This window comes from Lepisosteus oculatus, unplaced genomic scaffold, assembly GCF_040954835.1.
Source record: "Lepisosteus oculatus isolate fLepOcu1 unplaced genomic scaffold, fLepOcu1.hap2 HAP2_SCAFFOLD_87, whole genome shotgun sequence".
Classification (NCBI taxonomy): Eukaryota; Metazoa; Chordata; class Actinopteri; order Semionotiformes; family Lepisosteidae; genus Lepisosteus; species Lepisosteus oculatus.
Genome location: NW_027168425.1, coordinates 312,657 through 331,195, shown reverse-complemented (window position 1 = coordinate 331,195; position 18,539 = coordinate 312,657). Strand labels below are relative to the sequence as shown.

At 47.2% G+C, this 18,539-nt stretch overlaps 6 non-coding genes across 6 annotated transcripts; 2 read left to right on the top strand and 4 right to left on the bottom strand.

Moving 5' to 3' along the window:
• The first annotated feature begins 2,099 nt into the window (after nt 1–2,099).
• Nucleotides 2,100–2,181, top strand: trnas-gcu (transfer RNA serine (anticodon GCU)). Its single transcript has one exon. It is a non-coding gene; the product is annotated as a tRNA-Ser (tRNA).
• A 9,894-nt stretch (nt 2,182–12,075) lies between these two features.
• On the bottom strand, nt 12,076–12,148 carry trnav-cac (transfer RNA valine (anticodon CAC)). The gene has a single exon. It is a non-coding gene; the product is annotated as a tRNA-Val (tRNA).
• Nucleotides 12,149–12,599: 451 nt separating this feature from the next.
• On the bottom strand, nt 12,600–12,671 carry trnae-uuc (transfer RNA glutamic acid (anticodon UUC)). The gene has a single exon. It is a non-coding gene; the product is annotated as a tRNA-Glu (tRNA).
• Nucleotides 12,672–13,518: 847 nt separating this feature from the next.
• trnav-aac (transfer RNA valine (anticodon AAC)) lies at nt 13,519–13,591 on the bottom strand. The gene has a single exon. It is a non-coding gene; the product is annotated as a tRNA-Val (tRNA).
• A 1,196-nt stretch (nt 13,592–14,787) lies between these two features.
• Nucleotides 14,788–14,859, top strand: trnad-guc (transfer RNA aspartic acid (anticodon GUC)). The gene has a single exon. It is a non-coding gene; the product is annotated as a tRNA-Asp (tRNA).
• A 634-nt stretch (nt 14,860–15,493) lies between these two features.
• trnav-cac (transfer RNA valine (anticodon CAC)) lies at nt 15,494–15,566 on the bottom strand. The gene has a single exon. It is a non-coding gene; the product is annotated as a tRNA-Val (tRNA).
• Nucleotides 15,567–18,539: the final 2,973 nt, after the last annotated feature.

The window sequence follows — 18,539 nt, the reverse complement described above, 5'->3', positions numbered from 1 at the left end:
GGACCGTTAACCTGCCGCTAATCAATGTGTATTGTCCTACTGACGTGGGAGGAAGGGTGGAGCTACTCAAGGCACTCTCTCCCCTATTGTTAAGTAGCACAGACGTGATAGTGGGAGGGGATTTTAATTGTATCTTAGAGCACACAGACAGGCAGTCTAGCTCTCCGATAAAATTGGATTCCAGCTCACTGGCCCTGCAAAACTTAGTTCAAGACTTTAAACTCTCAGACACATATAGATGTATATATCCCACAACAGCAGGATATACATGGTCAGGGAGGAATAGCAGCTCCAGAATTGACTATTGCTTTGTCTCAGAGAGAGTGAAAGTTGTTGGGGTCACTCTTCAGCCTGTCTTCTTCTCAGATCATCAGGCTTTAGGGTGTAGAGTGGAACTCCAGGGCGGGACTGTCTTTGGCCCAGGCCTCTGGAAACTCAACACAAAGCTGCTAGAGAACGAGGGGGTAGTATCCCGCTACAAGGAGAAACTATCACAGTGGCTGTCCTTGCAGTGTCTGTACGGGTCAGTAGGAGAGTGGTGGGAGGAGGTGAAGATGAGGACAAAGGCCTTTTTCATGGCTGAGGGAAGGAAGGCTGCTGCCAGACGGAGAGGAGTGCTAGCCAGGAAACAGAGGCAGCTGCAGCGTCTCTACACGATGCTGCACAGTGGCTTCGATGTGCTCGAGGATATCACCCTTTTAAAAAAGGACATCCGGAGCATAGCCAAGAAAGTAGTCGAGGAGTGCTGTTAAGAAGCAGAGTGCAGTTCTTGGAAGAAAATGAGAAGTGTACTCGCTTCTTTTTCAGGAAAGTGGTAGGCTCCAAGTCTGTCATGGAAAGTGTAGTTGATGAGGAGGGACGAGAGAGAACAGAGCCGAGTGCTATCCTCTCCTGCACCGAGGCCTTCTACTCAAGACTGTACAGCTCTACAGAGGTAAAGGATGAAGAAATTCATTTTTTTACCTCAAAGCTAGAAAACGTTTTGAGTGAAGAAGATAGGGAAGTACTTGAGAGGGATTTGACAGTAGAAGAGCTGAGACAGGCTATGGAGAGCTTACAGAAGGGGAAAACTCCGGGTGCTGACGGGCTCCCTAAAGAATTTTATTGCACCTTTTGGGATCTGCTTCAGGATCCGCTACTGCTCCTATTCGAGGAAAGCTATAAGACAGAATTGCTGCCTGACTCTTTAAGAGAAGGCACTATCTCTCTCTTGTTTAAGAAAGGAGCAAAGAATGACATAAAGAACTGGAGACCCCTCAGCCTGTTAGGCGTGGACACTAAGATCCTGTCCAAAGCCCTTTTCCTGCGCCTACAAAATGTAGTGGCCTCACTGGTAGGGAAAGAACAGACTTGTGGGATAGTAGGACGCCTGATGAGCGACAACCTGGCCTTGTTGAGGGATGTCTGTCTGTACTCAGAGGATCGCTCCCTCCCTCTGTGCGTTTTAGGTGTAGACCTAGAAAAGGCCTTTGACCGCCTAAACCGGCAGTACTTAACATCGGTACTTGAGCACATGAAGTTTGGCCCCATCATGAGAAAGTGGATTAACCTGCTGTACACAGGTAGCAACAGCAGAGTAATGGTTAATGGCAATAGATCACACCCCTTTGAAGTCTGTTCAGTAGTGAGGCAGGGCTGCCCATTATCCCCTTTGTTATTCGTTTTGGCTACGGAGCCCTTAGCCTGTGCCTTGCGCCAGGATCAGGCCATTAATGGGATACCAGTGCCTGGAAGTGGGGGAGGAGAGGTAAAGACATCTCTATACATGGATGACGTCACCCTGCTCCTCTCTGACAGTACCTCAATTAGCAGAGCTCTGCAGTGTTGTGAGCGTTTCTCTTTGGCTTTCTCTGCAAAAATTAACAAATCTAAGAATGAGATTTTTTATCAGAACTGGAGGGAGCCAAAAGAAGGACATGATCTCAGGCTGCAAGAGAAGAGAATTAAGGTCCTGGAGAATTAATTCCTGGCTTGGCATCTCCCAAGGAAAATGTTGAAATCGCACGTGGAACAGGAAAATGACCCTCGAGTACGAGGGAAAAAAAAGAAAAAGATCATCTGGAGCGCGCCAACCCATGTCCGGACAGCCCAGATCCCTCGACGAGGTGGCCGAGTGGTTAAGGCGATGGACTGCTAATCCGTTGTGCTCTGCACGCATGGGTTCGAATCCCATCCTCGTCGCGCTCCATGTCTGACACGTGTGCCCGTTCGGCGTTGGCCCTCCTGTCATTTGCTCCGGTTCTAGAGCCGTGCATTTTCTAGCGGTGGCTGAACATGGTATAGTAGGCTAACGTCGGTATCGAGCAGTAACAGTAACGGTATTTACGTGCCGCTGCTGCCAAGTGGCTCTGGGTTGAGACCGCGTTTTCACTTACTTGCAACGCAAACGGAGAAAGCGATTTTTGACGGTCTCTCGAGAGACTGCGCTAGGTGTTTAGGGATAGACTTGTCAGTTCCCCCTGGGATGGTGGCCTCTCAAATAGTTTGTGATTCCTCTAGACGTTTATACAGTAGAAGCCTGCTTCGTGGCTTAAATCCAAGCTAAGGAAACGAGTTAGAGGTTTGATGCAGAACTGCGAATTCAATTAAGGGGAACACTACAGTACATTGCACTGTATGTGTGAGGAAAGCTGCCCCCTTCAGTCCCTTGTCGACCGAACAGAGGACTGTAAAGGATACTGCCAAGAAACTTAAGGATGCTGGTTGGAATCCAGCTCCAAAGAAGCCCCTTTGGGTGTTATGTCATCAAAAAGTAAGAACAGCGAATCTCCCTTTGATCAAAAGCGCAACAGAGCTGTTTTCCGTGGAGCAGGTTTCAGACCCGTAGACCTGTTTTCCCAAACGCGAATCTCCTGTTTTAGAATTGCTTTGGGCGGTGTAGCGGCGAGGCTTATTAATAAGAAAGAATTAAGTGTTTCTGAGCTTTCCCAAATTAGGCCTCATCTCTCTGTTCATCTCTGTGGTGCAGCCACAGAGAAACTATTCATGCAGGCTGATTTAAGGTTTCCCTTGATAAGGGACAGCTCCCAAAGGGGGATGCACTTAGCTAAGCCTGGCTATCATGATCAATGGTCATCCATTGGCGCCTATCTGTCTAGGGAGTGCCAGATGGACATCTGGACTGCATTCCTAAGTGTCAGGAGTAAGTGACTCATATCTCACCTTGATCAACCAATCAGGGACTGGTAGGGCCGAGTAACCCACGTGGGACTCTGATGCCCATGGAACTTTCAGCCAATCAACGAGCTGAAGTTCCTCCAGGTAAAAACAGGCAACACAGAGAGCCTGAGAGATTCAGTGGGAATTCAGTAGAGATTTCTGTGGAGTTTTCTAAAGGGAATTCAAAGGAGAATTCCAGGGCAGGACAGCCCAGGAGCAGAAGGCTCCCAAGGGCAGGACATTCTCACAGCGCGCCTCCTGACCATCCTGAGACTCAGCCCGGACAACCACGGAACGGCCAGTGTGTCCGAGTGCCAGAACTTTCCTTTGTTCTAAGAGTCTAAAGCGGAGGTTGCCAGAGAGTAACCAGAGGATCCACCCGAGGTTAGCACCAGCAGCAGGCCTCGTGAACAGGTCGGAACTGTGGACAGTTGAATCACTATTCAGAACTAGCTCTTCATCAGGAACGAACCGGTCTTCTTCTTGACTTGCTGGGACCCACAGTCATCTTTTCTCCTGTGCACAAACTTTGCTAGTTAAAGCCAACACTAACTAGCCGGTCAGTGAGCATCAGCAGCGCACCGTCGCAACCCGCACAGCACAGCCTGGCACCTAGACAGAGAGCACGGATTGGACAGCAACAAGCCTGCAACTGTTTCTTTGTGCCCGCAGGAGATCTGAATCCCCAGAGATTGGATGAGTATTCAACTTCACTGCATTACTGCTCGCGAATTCAATTGTTATCCCAACCAGTTGATATCAATTTAATTCCTAAGAGTTATGTACTTGTTTTCAGTATCTAATGTAGAAGTTATTACCAGGTTCATTTATGAAATGGTCTAAATGAATGATATACTGAATGTATGTCCTCTTGATATGTGTAACACTTTGTAACTGACTGAATATATACCTTTTGTATTCTGATAACCCTCTCGATAAGATCTGTTCGTTTTACATGCATATTCTATGTATTGTAACGCCCTCGCCTGGTGGTGAGGAGGAAGCGCCCCTAGGCGCTCGTAGTACCGCTGGGCATGCTAGGAGTGGTAGCCGGAGTGCGGTCTACGCGAGGGAAGCTCGCCCCACACCCAAAGTCCGTCAAGGCCCCCTGCGCCCTGTGGGAGGCCTTGGAGGTAAAGGACGGGGTGCTGCGCCGGGGGTGCCGGGTACCCTCCAGTGGCGAGGTACGGTGGCAGCTGATGGTGCCTTGGTCGCTCCGCGGGGCGGTGCTCCGAGCAGTGCATGGCCAGCCGGGCGTGGGGCACTTTGGCGGTAAAAAAACCCTGTAGCGCCTCCGAGGCCATTTTTATTGGGGTCTTTGCCACCGGGACGTGGAGTGGTACTGCCGAACGTATGCAGTGTGCGTGGCGCAGAAGGGTCCCCCCGAGCGCTCTCGGGCCCCCCTCCAACAACACCAGGTGGGGGCTCCTATGGAGCGGGTGGGGGTGGACGTTTTGGGCCCGTTTCTGCGCACCGAGGCCGGGAACCTCTACGTCTTGGTGGCCATGGATTATTTTATGAAGTGGCCGGAGGCCTACGCCCTCCCGGACCAGAGTGCCCCCACGGTGGCCGATGCACTGCTGGAGGGGATGTTTGCCAGGCTGGGGGTGCCGGAGGAGTTACATAGTGACTAGGGGCGTAACTTCGAGTCCCAGGTCTTCGCCAGAGTGTGCCAGTGCCTGGGGATCACTAAGACGCGGACCACACCTCTGCATCCCCAGAGCAACGGGTTGGTGGCGCGGTTTAATCGTACGCTCACCACCCAGCTGGCCACCCTGGTGTCCCGGCACCAACGGGACTGGGACCGCCACCTCCCCCTTGCACTCTGGGCGTATAGGACCGTGGTCCAGGAATCCACCGGGTGCACCCCAGCCTCACTCATGCTGGGCCGGGAAATGTGAACCCCGGTGGACCTGGTCTTCGGCCCGTCGCCCGGAGACGGGTCGGCACCGCTGGCTGGACCGGACTACGAATGGGACCTGCGGCAGCGGATGCAGCAGGTGCACAGCTTTGCACGGACCCACCTGACACAGGCGGGGGTCCGGCAGAAGCGGCACTACGACCTGCGCTGCAGGGGGCCTGCCTTCCAGCCCGGGGACTCGGTTTGGGTGTACAACCCGCGCCGCCGCAAATGCCTCAGCCCTAAGCTGGCGCCGTCGTGGGAGGGGCCCGCTGAGGTACTCTGGGTGGTGGGCGAGGTCTGCTACCGTGTCCGGTTGCGAACACGGGGGAGAGTGGTGGTCCTGCACCAAGACCGGCTGGCCCCCTACCAGGCCCGGGAGGAGGAGCCGTGTGGGGAGGCTCTAGAGGACCAGCTGGGGCTGGAGCCGGCCGATAGTGGGGCGTCCGTGGGTCGCCAGCCGTCACCGTGGCCAACGGCTTCTCACACAGGGTTCCACAGCAGTTAGCCGAGTACGAGTACAGCCTGAGGGGGGTGTTCGACGTCGGCGAGACGCCAGACGCTTCAGGTTTTTAAGGAGTAAGAGTGCAGGGGGTCTAAACCTGCGATCCAGTGTGTTGAAGTATTTCACAACACTACCCCTAGCACATCTGGAAATAAATCCTCATAATGATTATTGCCCTGGGCATGTACCAAAAAATCACTGAGCATATATATATATATATCACTGTGTTGAAGCTAGAGACACAGAATAAGTGCAAACACATACAGTGTTCCTGCACCTTTGACCTCATCCAGAATGTATCGTTTTTTGAAAGGGATTGCTGTCAGAATGCACAACTGAATCCCAAACAGAATCTCTAGTCAAATATGATCATTTGTGAAACAGGCAAATGAGTCTCTCAGGTGCCCATTGCTCATTTTCAGACACAATTATGCAATACTTTCACCATGCGTTGAGCAATAGGGATTAAAGATACCAGAGGTAAGGTTAAAAGTGATTCTGAGGTGCAACACATCAGTGATACAGCTAGGCATCTGAAATGCGGGGTTTGAGAGCCCTTCAGGGAACACCGTACCCTAAAGGTACCAAAAGTCCACTAGTATAAGCATTAAGTCACTGTCACCCCTGTTACAATGTGATTGCTACATATCTTCATTTCTTTGGTTTTTAAGGAGTAAGAGTGCAGGGGGTCTAAATCTGCGATCCAGTGTGTTGAAGTATTTCACAACACTACCTGTAGCCCGTCTGCATTCTGATTATTGACCTGGGCATGTACCAATAAATCACTGAGCATATATATATATATATCACTGTGTTGAAGCTAGAGACCTTTATGTAATATTATGATGCTAAAATGTCATTTTCACATATATTAATGTAATAAATGATTGCTTATGCTTTATAAACAAATCTAATTAAAATAAAAGCTTACGTTTTGTATTTAACTTGTACCATAGAACATGATTTGCTTTGTATTTCAAGCCCACAAAGTGTCCAACTGACGCACTACATGATATAAGGAAGATTATCACATGCATATCGGTATTATCTTTCTTATGAAAATGCATTCCTTTCATTACCTTTTACTTTTTAAAATGAACTCAAATTGTGTATAATGTAATAATTTAAGTAGAATAGATTCTAATAATATAATGATCCAGTGTGTTGCACTACTTCACTGCTTCACTGCTCTATGCCGTCTGGAAATAAATCCTCAGACTGCTTACTGCCCTGGGCATGTACCAATAAATTACAGGAGCACATCTATATATCACTGCGATGAAGCAGGAGACACACAATCACTGCAAACACATCCTAAATACAGTGTTCCAGCACCTTTGACCTCATCCAGTACGTATCATTTCTTGAAAGGGATTGCTGTCCGAATGCACATCTGAATCCCAAACAGAATCTCTAGTAAAATACGATCATTTGTGAAACAGGTAAATGACGGTCTCAGGGGCCCATTCCTCATTCTCAAGACACATCTATGCAGTACGTACACCATGCATTGAGCAATAGGGATTAAAGACACCACAGGTAAGGTTAGAAGTCATTCCGACTATATTCTAAAATATTGGACTCATATTCTTATGATGGCAGTCACTTATGATAGTGACAGAGACGCTGTGTTGTAAAAGGGCGCTGTCTTTTGGATGAGATGTAAAACAGAGGTCACAGCGAGCTGAAAAACACGTTTTGAAAAGTGTGCTTTTCCTGCCCCAGAAGTTAAATGGGGGTGACCAAAGTTGCCCAAACGTGTTTATTTCTGCTGAAAAACCCGTTTTGACAGCTTCTGCACAGTGGGGTTAAGGGCTGACTCAGTGGGCTCTAATGAGCCAGGCAGCTACATTGGGATTCCAAGGTTTGAAAAAATACGTTTATTTCGAGCTGAAAAACAAGTTTTGAAAAGTGTGCTTTTCCTGCCCCAGAAGTTAAATGGGGGTGACCAAAGTTGCCAAAATATGTTTATTTCTCTGTCACTATGCTGGGGAATTGGGACCCGCACAGACCTCAGGGTGAATGCCCCCCCGCCGGCACCATTAACACCGCTTCCAGCTGGAAGCTTTGTTTTTCCCTGTAGCTCACCCTCATCCGGGTACTGACCTGGCTCACACCTGCTTAGCTTCAGTGGGTTTTCAGTTGCAAGTTGCAAGGGGATGCAAGTGATGGAGCCGCTCGCTGCAAAAGCTACTGCATTGGCCGGGAATCGAACCCGAGCCTCCCGCGTGGCAGGCGAGAATTCTACCACTAAATCACCAATGCTCAGTGCCTGGACCTTCAAAAAAGACGCTTTTTTGGTGCTCTGTGCAAAACGCGTCGACATCTGCTTCCAGCTGCAAAATGCCATTTGCAGACGCTGAAGAATTTATTTCCAAGGCAGCGGGTACAAGCGATTTGGCGTTTTAAAACCACCAGGAACAGCAAAGAGGTGCGCTTCTTTGCTTGCGCCAGAACACAACGACAGGAGGTGGACAACGTAGTCGGCAGGATTCGAACCTGCGCGGGGAGACCCCAATAGATTTCTAGTCCATCGCCTTAAGCACTCGGCCACGACTACAGCAAACCCCGCCACCGCTGCGTTCTTGCTACAATCTTACCTGGATCGCGAGGCGCCGGCGGAAGCCTATTTCAAAGTCGTTCTCCGTTTCAAAAAAACATTTCCAAAATACAAGCCTTGCAGACAGACACGCCTCAGAGGACTTAAGGGTGGCTTCATGTCGGAATGATAAAGTCTCCCCGTCCGGACATGAAAATGCAACTTTGTTACACACAAAAAAAGACTTTCAGAGGCTTCCCGGATGTTTCCACCAGATTAAAATATTCACCGACGCAATGTCCATTCTGGAAGTCTGGTTGAAGCGGTTGAAGCGGTTTAGTCGGGATTTGTTCACCGTCCGTGTAGAGAGCCAGAAAGTTAATGTTGTAGTGTTTAAATTTGAAGGGGTTTTGTGTAAAACTGCCGCTGAATGCCGCTTTGTCCACAAACCCCAAAATTACCACTTTGGGTAACTGTCCGAGAAAGAGGTTTTCTTGGTTACACACATGGCTCCCTGCAGGCAGGCTGAAGACTTTCATCTGTACGCGGTCTATGGGGTATTTAGGTATTTAGTGGTGCGACCGTCAGGAGTGCTTCGGCGTTCACAAACAAAGATGCAGAGAGTACGCTCAGTTTGTGTTCTCCGATGTTGTTCATTAAGCAGAAAGCATCTCTGTTGCGCGTGAGTTTTATTTTCAGGTCTACGCCATTCAGTAGTCCCAGTGGGCAAAAGACGTATAATATACGTCTATTAAACGCATACCTTAGACGTCTAAATGTGGTCTACAATTCGTCTAGAATGAAATTCTAATATACGTCTAAAGTTATACGTCAATTATACGTCTATGTTTAGACGTTCATTATACATAAATGGTTGGAGTTCTATTATACGGATAAATTTAGAGGACTATTATACATATATGGTTGGAGTTCCGGATAACTTTAGAGGTCTATTATACGGATAACTTTAGAGGACTATTATACGTATATGGTTAGAGGTCTATTATACGTATACCTTTAGAGGTCTATTATACGTATAACTTTAGAGGTCTATTATACGTATATGGGTAGAGGTCTGTTATACGGATAACATTAAAGGTCTATTATACGTATATGGGTAGAGGTCTATTATACATCAAAGATAGATTTTATAGGCGTAGAAACAAGTAAACCAAGCCAATGATTAGGTTTAGAAATGTATTCTGAAAATACACATTCACACCTGAAACATATGTATTTCAAATTATACATTGTATACAATCAATCAACAATCAACATATGGGCAATAATCATAAAAAACACAACTAGTCTTAAACTTCAGCTACAAATTCTGGTAACATGGCAATATACAGTATAGTAATGACAAACACAAAACTAATTACATTAACACACTAACTCAAAACCACATTTTGATTCAAATATACATTTTAAAATGTACAACTTCTATATTTCCAAGAAAAAAAATATTACAATGGAAGTTAAGACGATTTTTGTCCACTATTTGCAAACCCTGTCTAATTGTCCTAACAGTTAGAACCAAAAACCTATTATTTTCAGTGTCCAGATCTCCTGGCCCCCCGTCTTTCATATGCATTCTTCAAGTAACACATTGCATGCTCCTTTATTTCTTTTTCTGTTGATGTAGGGTGGGACTTCAGCACCGCAGCTAGGAGAAAATTGTATAATATTACTTCCCAAATAAATGATGATTATCTTCTTTAGTATAATCTAAAAAGTGAACGGTTTACTAAGCTCAAAACTGAAATAAATGTATAAAATTTGGCTTGCATCATAGCAGTTGAGCAATAAAGTCTGTCCTAATTAAAGAGTACCCAAAGTTTGAAAGTACAACATAGAATAAGAATAGAGAAACGGCAAAACAATTTTGTGTCATCTTCCCCATTCACACTATTTTATGTGCCATTTTTTGCTTATTCACGTACTATTTTTATCAAAATAATATTAAGAAAGATCTGTATGTATTCAGATAGTATTATTATTGTTCATACTTACTCGTCAAAAGAGGATTGCTGAGATATTTGCGGATATACTTCTACGTTTGAAAAACGTGTCCAAAATTGTGACCAACGAATACTAGCAATGCATTGTGGTATATAACCGGAAAATATGCTGGGTTCGATATTTTCTCAACGTATGCGTTTATTAATGTTGTCGATATTATGGTTGAAATATAACATTGATAATACATCGCGGCTATGTGCCCCCTGCTATGAGCTGATGTGCAATTTTAACGCATGTAGTTAGTAAGGATCGGTCACTGTTGTATGGTATTATATATAATGACATTATGGAATAGGATGGGGACAGGCCTGGCATCACGGGGGGAGGGGGGAATGTTGCCCCTTCAGTTTTGGGCAAAAAGATTTACCTAACTTAATTTGCGCCCTAAAAAATAGTTGTACTTTGTCAATGGTCAGACAACACTAAATGACACGAACAGTCACTCAGTCTGTTTGATGGGCAGGAGGGCTATCCGTCCAGGAGCTGCACATATCAGTGTCGTTATTGAGTGTCAACATTACGATCCTGTTTGCTCAGGTGGACCGATTCCTTGCAGTAGTTTATCATTATACTTAAAATCGTTATATAACTAGGACTAGTTATAGCAGTCTGTGCTTTCTGTTGGTTTTACAACATTTTTTCTTAACAATTCAGAACGTCCATGTAGCTGCAAAAATGAACGCTTATGGTACTTTTCGCTCCAGGCAATACTCTCCAGTGAGAGTGACGAAAAATGTGAAACTGAACTTCATCGCAAATACCAGATTGCTAGTCGATATCTTCTATCATAAAGCACTAATTAATGGCATAGCTGCGAGATTTCATTTGGGTAGCTGCACCGTACAGCTCCGTTTCAACCGAAATATCACCCCCGCTCAGAATATCAGACGCCCCCCTACAGATTTTTCCCCGGGCACCGCGCACTGATGGGGGACGGGGTTTCCAGGAAATGGTATCAACTTTTCTCAAGAAAATAAAAATAGAAACTCTATAGGCACTCAAACATTTTACTGTTTTTTTTTTCAGGCAGGTGGCAAGACCCCTCCGCAAAACCCTTGTATGCCAAGCTGTGGGCATTGATTCGTCGAATATACGTATATTCACGCCGAAAATACGGCTATACGTATATATACGTCGCCTCGACGTATAATCAACGTCGAATTGCAACCGTAAAATCGACGACATTAATAAATGCATATATAACGTCGAAAACACATCTAACACTAGGAGTATACGGCACTCTGCACAGTGTACGAAGTAAATTATTTTCGCAGTAATTAATTTACACGTGTATAATAAATATAGTAAATATAATTAATTACTGCGAAAATAATTTACTTCGTACACTGTGCAGAGTGCTGTATACTCCTAGTGTTAGATGTGTTTTCGACGTTATATATGCGTTTATTAATGTTTATTTCACAGTGTCGTGCACCTTTTCATTGCTCTCGCTTTCAGAGCCTCCGCACGGCACACGACTCGACATCAGGAAGCACATTGAAGTGAAAGCAGGGAGCGCTGCGACATGCACTGTGCAGATCCCGCCACACTAAGAGGTATATAAGCGTCAAAGGCAAGTCATTCCGAGTTGGTCGTTTGTGTTTTCCGTTCAGACGCGAAATGCTGAAATGATCTCTCGGCTCCTCGGTTGTCATTTCTGCTCCGTAAAGTAATCACAGCACGAGTCGGCTTCCAGCACGGTGGGTCGGGACACAATGCCGGGGGTCGGAGAGCGATGTCTTCCTCGTTAGTACAGGACCTGTCACCTGTCCCCACCTGTCACGCGGGAGACCGGGGTACATCAGGACGCGCATTGAAGTGAAAGCAGGATGCGCTGCGACATGCACTGTGCAGATCCCGCCACACTAAGAGGTGAGTGGGTCTGTTCGATCACAGCACTAGGCGAATCCCCAATCCCCTTTTGTGCGTGGCGACAGAAGAAGTCTGGTCTGTTTCCGCCCGGTTTCGATCCGGGGATCTTTCGCGTGTGAGGCGAACGTGATAACCACTACACTACGGAAACTGTGGTCAGATGTGCCCAGCGGCCCAGCGCTGAGCTTCGCCAATGCGATTCAGCTGCTTCCAGTGCCTTTATTGGGGTGCGCTGATGGACCGTGCTGTCTCTCCAGAGACCAGCACGCCTGTCATGGACGGAGCAGGAAAGATGGCGCCACATTCTACAGCCCTCTCCACGCAATCGACGAAATCGGGCTACTGAAGTGGAGAAAATCGCCTCTCCAGAAAGTGCAAATATCATCTTGGAGAGTATAAATCCTATTGCCGAAGGTCAGCCCTGTCTACCAGAGTGACCCTCCCACCTCCTGCAGCGATGGTCAGCTCGTCTCACACGAGAGAAGTTTCGGCTGGAAACAAGCGCCCCCTCTTCTCGCACGTTTTGCACGTTGAGTAGTTTTAATGCGGCTCCTTCGTACACAGTGCTGATCTTTTGGAAAGCAGGAGGCAAAATGTACACGTTCCCATACCGGGAGTCGAACCCGGGCCGCCTGGGTGAAAACCAGGAATCCTAACCGCTAGACCATATGGGAGTGCACAACCCTTCTGTTCCGGGCATCATGCAAGCAAACTACAGAAATATGAGAAAACACGCAAGAGAGTTGTCACTCAGAGTGTCGAAGGGTCGATGTATACTGGGGCTCAGTTGAAATGCAACGTCAGGACTTTCCCGAATTATGTCACACGAAGAGAGCACAGCCTTTTCCGCCCTGCCACGTGTGTATCGGTAACTCGCCGTGATCGTATAGTAGTCAGTACTTTGTGTTGTGGCCGCAACAACCCCGGTTCGAATCCGGGTCAAGGCAGAATAGGGGTGTCTGCTTTTACTACTTGCACGAATGAAGGCAAAAAAAAGCCAATTGATGTGAACGAACGGCGCTTTACAGAGGAGTACTGCCTGACTGGATCGTTGATGAACGACAGAGACCACTCCGACCTCTTCTCGGGTTTCTTCAATGACTTACTAAGGATCTTCTTCACATTCGCCCATGCAGGGGAAGCCAGTTACACCAAAGCAAACGCAGGAAAGTGCAATTCAAGCAGAGACCAGGAGGGACTTGTTTACACCGAGAGTGGTCGGAGAATGGAACAATGCGCCCAGCCCTGTTGCTGGAGCCGATTCTTGATGAGATCTTGGGCTCACTAAGAAGCCCCCGCTGGATGCTAATCTTTCTGTTGTTGTTGCAGGTCCTGCGCTGCTTTTGAGCCGACAGAGCTCGTCCTGATCTGTCGGCACAGCCCAATTGCAAATGATCGGCTCCGCATACAGAAGGAACGTGCGTTTGGTACAAGAGTGCATGAAGGCACCGGAAATACATTGGGAACAAATGACCGGTCGCTCAATACCTCTGTGAAGTACAGGAGCGTGCAAAACGAGGCTGTTTCCGCCCGGTCTCGAACCGGGGACCTTTCGCGTGTTAGGCGAACGTGATAGCCGCTACACCACGGAAACCTGCAGGGACTGCTGCTGGTGTCTCGCTTGCGTTTCGGGCTGAGAAAGGGACGCGTCACTTTAGGCAGGGGGCGCTGGAGAGAGGAACAAAGGGCGCGATGAAACAAAACACCGAAACCCGGGATCTTTAGATCTTCAGTCTAACGCTCTCCCAGCTGAGCTATTTCGGCGGTGCACAGAGCCCACAGCCACCTGCTCCAGCCTTCCTGTGTTGCGGCATGAGCGCACCAAGAGTAGCGGGAGAGTGTTGCAGGAACGTCACTCAGAAGGAAAGCCACCCAGGTGCGCCCTCTGAGCTCTGTCCAGCGCTTCTTCCTCGCATGGACTCCTGCCTGCGACGGGCAGGAAACAATTAGCAAGAACAGAACAACACCCCATGGGTGTCTCATGACCACACCTTAGGTTGTGACACGTGCAGGTGTGAGGGGTTGCCGGGCTACTTTGGAGCAGAGCTTGGGTGGAGGGAGGGCGGGAAAGCAGACAAAGAGGTGACACCTCAAGGTCTGCACGATCACAGCTCTCCGCCGCCCCAGGCTTCCGCTTGATAAGCTGCTGGACACACCCGCCCCTCCTCACACAGACCGTGGAAAAGCCCCCGAGTCGGAGGGCTCTCTCTTCCTCCCAGGAGCTCTTGGACACGACGCACAGACAGGGTGCGGGGAGCCGCCGCCTGCAAACACGGCTCCAGGCAGGACTCCACTCCGTAGGAGCTGCAGAGCAGAGGAGATGGGGGCAGCTTAGCTCCTGTGCAGAGACCTGAGCTGCTGTTGCTGCAGACGCTGTCTTTTCTGCACTCGGGGTAGGAGTGAATGTTGAGTTGCCCTTAGAAATAAAGCAGAGTACTTCAACGGCACGGGTGTGTGTGTGTGCGTGCGCCCTGGTGATTCTGGGAGACAGATCGAACCTGGGCTAAGAGAGAGGAGGCTTAGCCCTCTTCCATTTGCTACTTCAAAGTTGTACAACCCATTTGTATCTGCTAGGCGGCGCAGTTGTCGTGCACAAAGAACGCTTTGAAAAGCGTCCAAAGCAAGTCATTCCGAGTTGGTCGTTTGTGTTTTCCGTTCAGACGCGAAATGCTGAAATGATCTCTCGGCTCCTCGGTTGTCATTTCTGCTCCGTAAAGGAATCACAGCACGCGTCGCCTTCCAGCACGCTGGGTCGGGACACGATGCCGGGGGTCGGAGCGTGTGATGTCTTCCTCGTTAGTATAGTGGCAAGTATCCCCGCCTGTCACGCGGGAGACCGGGGTTCGATTCCCCGACGGGGAGTAGCTTTTCTTTTACCTCCTTAGAGAAAGGACTGCCTTTCACTTCTCTGTTTTCTAACACAGCGTCGTGCACCTTTTCATTGCTCTCGCTTTCAGAGCCTCCGCACGGCACACGACTCGACATCAGGAAGCATATTGAAGTGAAAGCAGGGAGCGCTGCGACATGCACTGTGCAGATCCCGCCACACTAAGAGGTGAGTGGGTCTGTTCGATGCACAAAGAACGCTTTGATAAGCGTCAAAGGCAAATCATTCCGAGTTGGTCGTTTGTGTTTTCCGTTCAGACGCGAAATGCTGAAATGATCTCTCGGCTCCTCGGTTGTCATTTCTGCCCCGTAAAGGAATCACAGCACGAGTCGGCTTCCAGCACGTTGTGTCGGGACACGATGCCGGGGGTCGGAGAGAGAGATGTCTTCCTCGTTAGTATAGGACCTGTCACGTGGACCTGTCACCTGTCCCCACCTGTCACGCGGGAGACCGGGGTACATCAGGACGCGCATTGAAGTGAAAGCAGGATGCGCTGCGACATGCACTGTGCAGATCCCGCCACACTAAGAGGTGAGTGGGTCTGTTTGATCACAGCGCTAGGCGAATCCCAAATCCCCTTTTGTGCGTGGCGACAGAAGAAGTCTGGTCTGTTTCCGCCCGGTTTCGATCCGGGGACCTTTCGCGTGTGAGGCGAACGTGATAACCACTACACTACGGAAACTGTGGTCAGATGTGCCCAGCGGCCCAGCGCTGAGCTTCGCCAATGCGATTCAGCTGCTTCCAGTGCCTTTATTGGGGAGCGCTGATGGACCGTGCTCTCTCTCCATTGACCAGCACGCCTTATGTTTAGATCCATATTACATAAGAAAGTGGAACCAGTCTTTACAAAACACATTTCTCTTCGGTCTCACCTGTTACCTTCTTCTTTTTCTTTTTCTTCTTACCAATTTCCTGCCAGCCATCCTCTGAATGAGCCTTCATCAGGGTGGCAGCAGTAAAAGCATTCACGGAGTCCATTTCAAGGAAGGGGGTTGTCGTGGAAATTTAACTATCAAGGAAGCCACAAGAGAGAGTTCTCACCTGAGTAAGGTCTTTATTTCAATATTGCAATATTGGGAGCCCTGCTGCCACTTCGCAAAGTGCATCAGAGACTCAATTAGTTACAAGCAGTACAGGGCTTTTATAAGACGTTGCGCTGTAAAAAAAGTTCAGCACTTGGTCCCTTCTAAAACTTCCCCTTTCTCTAAAAGAAAACAAATTACCTCATAGAGCGAGAGAAAAACACTAGATTTGTTATTGAAAGTTTATCAGTTACTTTCAGCTAATTCTAATGACCCAGACAGCATATATTGTTTTGGTACATTGTCTTCTAAACTAACCTAAACAGTGTACTTTGTTGACGAACTGTTTTCTAAAATTCTGCACGTACTGTAGCATAGCAGTTATATCCTTGAAATATTATCTAAAAGCACCAATATATTTTTTTGCAAAGCTCTCTACATTTTTAAGAATCAATTAACTCATTAGATTTCCACTACAATTCCCTCCTTTTTATTCTTGAAAATGATTAAAAGTTAGATTCTTCATATGGACTCCCAGGAGGCTCCCATACTTCAGATTCTTCCGTTTTTATCAGAACATACTGATGCGCAAACATATTCATTATCATATTGCGAAGCATTGGAATAATACAAGTCGAACAGCAACACAAAAACAGGAAGACAAGTATCACAGCTACTATAATTGGTGTTAGTAACTTGAAAAAACACATTCCCCCCGGCCCAAACAGTGATTCTAACCAAGAGAGAAAAGCAGGTGTATCTTTAATGCCTCTTTCTTTGTCCACCTTGTCTCTCAGTTCTTTCAAATGTTGAATAGCAAGCGTAAGATTTCCGTAATCATTTTCATTTGCTGGAATAAATGTGCAACAGGAGTCTCCTATTAAAGCACAGACTCCTCCAGATGCTGCATTTTGTAGATCCAGCACGAACCTGTTCTGAAGTGCCATTAATCTAACTCCCCTTAATTCTTGTTTGATAGCGTCTAAGCCTTCTAACGTGATGTTAATAAACGAGTACATTTCATAGCGAGTAATTTGTAACCAGCGGGCATTAGCTACTGCCTGAATACTCAGTCCTGAGGAAAAAATCATTTCAGCTGCAGTAAATAGTCTATGGTCTTCTGGTACTTTAGAAATATCTGGACCATATCTGTCAGCCCAACTGAGAGCGCGTTTAACCCTTGACTCCCTCTGAAGGGGCTTCATTGAATTTAACAAGTAAGAGTTTACTGGGACAATGAGAATGGAGTGGTGTAGCGTGACTAGAGCACACACTCCTCTCCACTGGGGAGGAAGGCTATCATAAACTTTTGTAGCACATTGCCAATACCAATCCATCAAAACCATAGTTCCATTAGATAAAGTATGGTTAGTAACCGTGGCGCTACAGCCTCCTGTTCTTCCTACTGAGGGGCCACGACCTTTATTCTCATAGCAATAAGAGTGATTAACCTTAGAAGGCAGGTAAACTGCTATTTTAACAGGAGAATCAGTCCAGGTAATGTGATTCTTTAGGTAATCCCACAAAGGAGGACATTCTGCTTTTTTACTGGTAACATTGAAGTGAATAGCAAAATGCACTGCTGGATCACTGGGAGAAACAAAGCCTAATGCTACTGTAGTAGACTTATTTATCTTCAGGCCGGCTGCATATGGATGCCCCTTTGAGTAGGTCAAATACGTTATGGTGAAGGTGGGAAAAGATCTTGGATCTGGCTTTGGAAATCCTGCCACTAGACTTATGCATTCAGAAATGTGACTATCAACTGGTCGGGGGAAAAGTTGCATGGGTGAGGCTGTAGAATGAGGCATTAAAGCACATACATAACAAGATGCATTAAATTTCTTTAACTTTACAGTATAATTTATAAATTTGTACCACAAATTACTCATATCCCCCTCATTATCAGTTTCATTCAGCCAGTTTGTATACAAAGAGGCTTCACGTTTAGATTCTTCCTCTTTCTGGGTGGTGACAGGCTTCCACATAAAAAGGAAAAAGGCTGTGCACATCAGTCCCAAGCAGGTGATCCCCATCTATCCCTGTGGAGACATCACTCCTGCTCTTTGCTCAGTTCGTTTGTGACCTTTTTACAGTGGGAAGCATGAATTCAGGGCACCTGGCACGGCCCCCTCCACCTGAGTGAACACCATTTCTTTTTCCTGTCTTTCACCAGAATCCAGTCTCCTTATTCACGCATTAGTTCTTACAGCACAGGTAAATCCCTGTGGGCTGGAGCCCAGCATTTTTCTTAGGGTTTTTTTTACAAGATTGGTCAACAGCTGGGTAATAACTCTTAGAAAAATCTACACATTGTTCCACTGCCTCAGCTGTGCCGTTTTGCAGAACAATTCTAGCTGAAGTTGTAAAATTTCTCTTTGGTCAGTTCCTGCAAAACATCTTATTAAGAACAAACAAACCATAATAATAATGTGCATCTAGGGGAATCACTCCCAAGGGTAACCCCCCTTAAAACTATATTGTTCTACCCATCAGGTTCTGCCACTAGATAAGAGAACCTTTCCCATGAAATCATTTTTTGACCTTCATGATCCCTTCAGGGCGTACAATTAGCACAGAAGCAGCAGCTTTAGTCCACATGTTTTTCAAGCAGGTTATTAACAGTATGATCA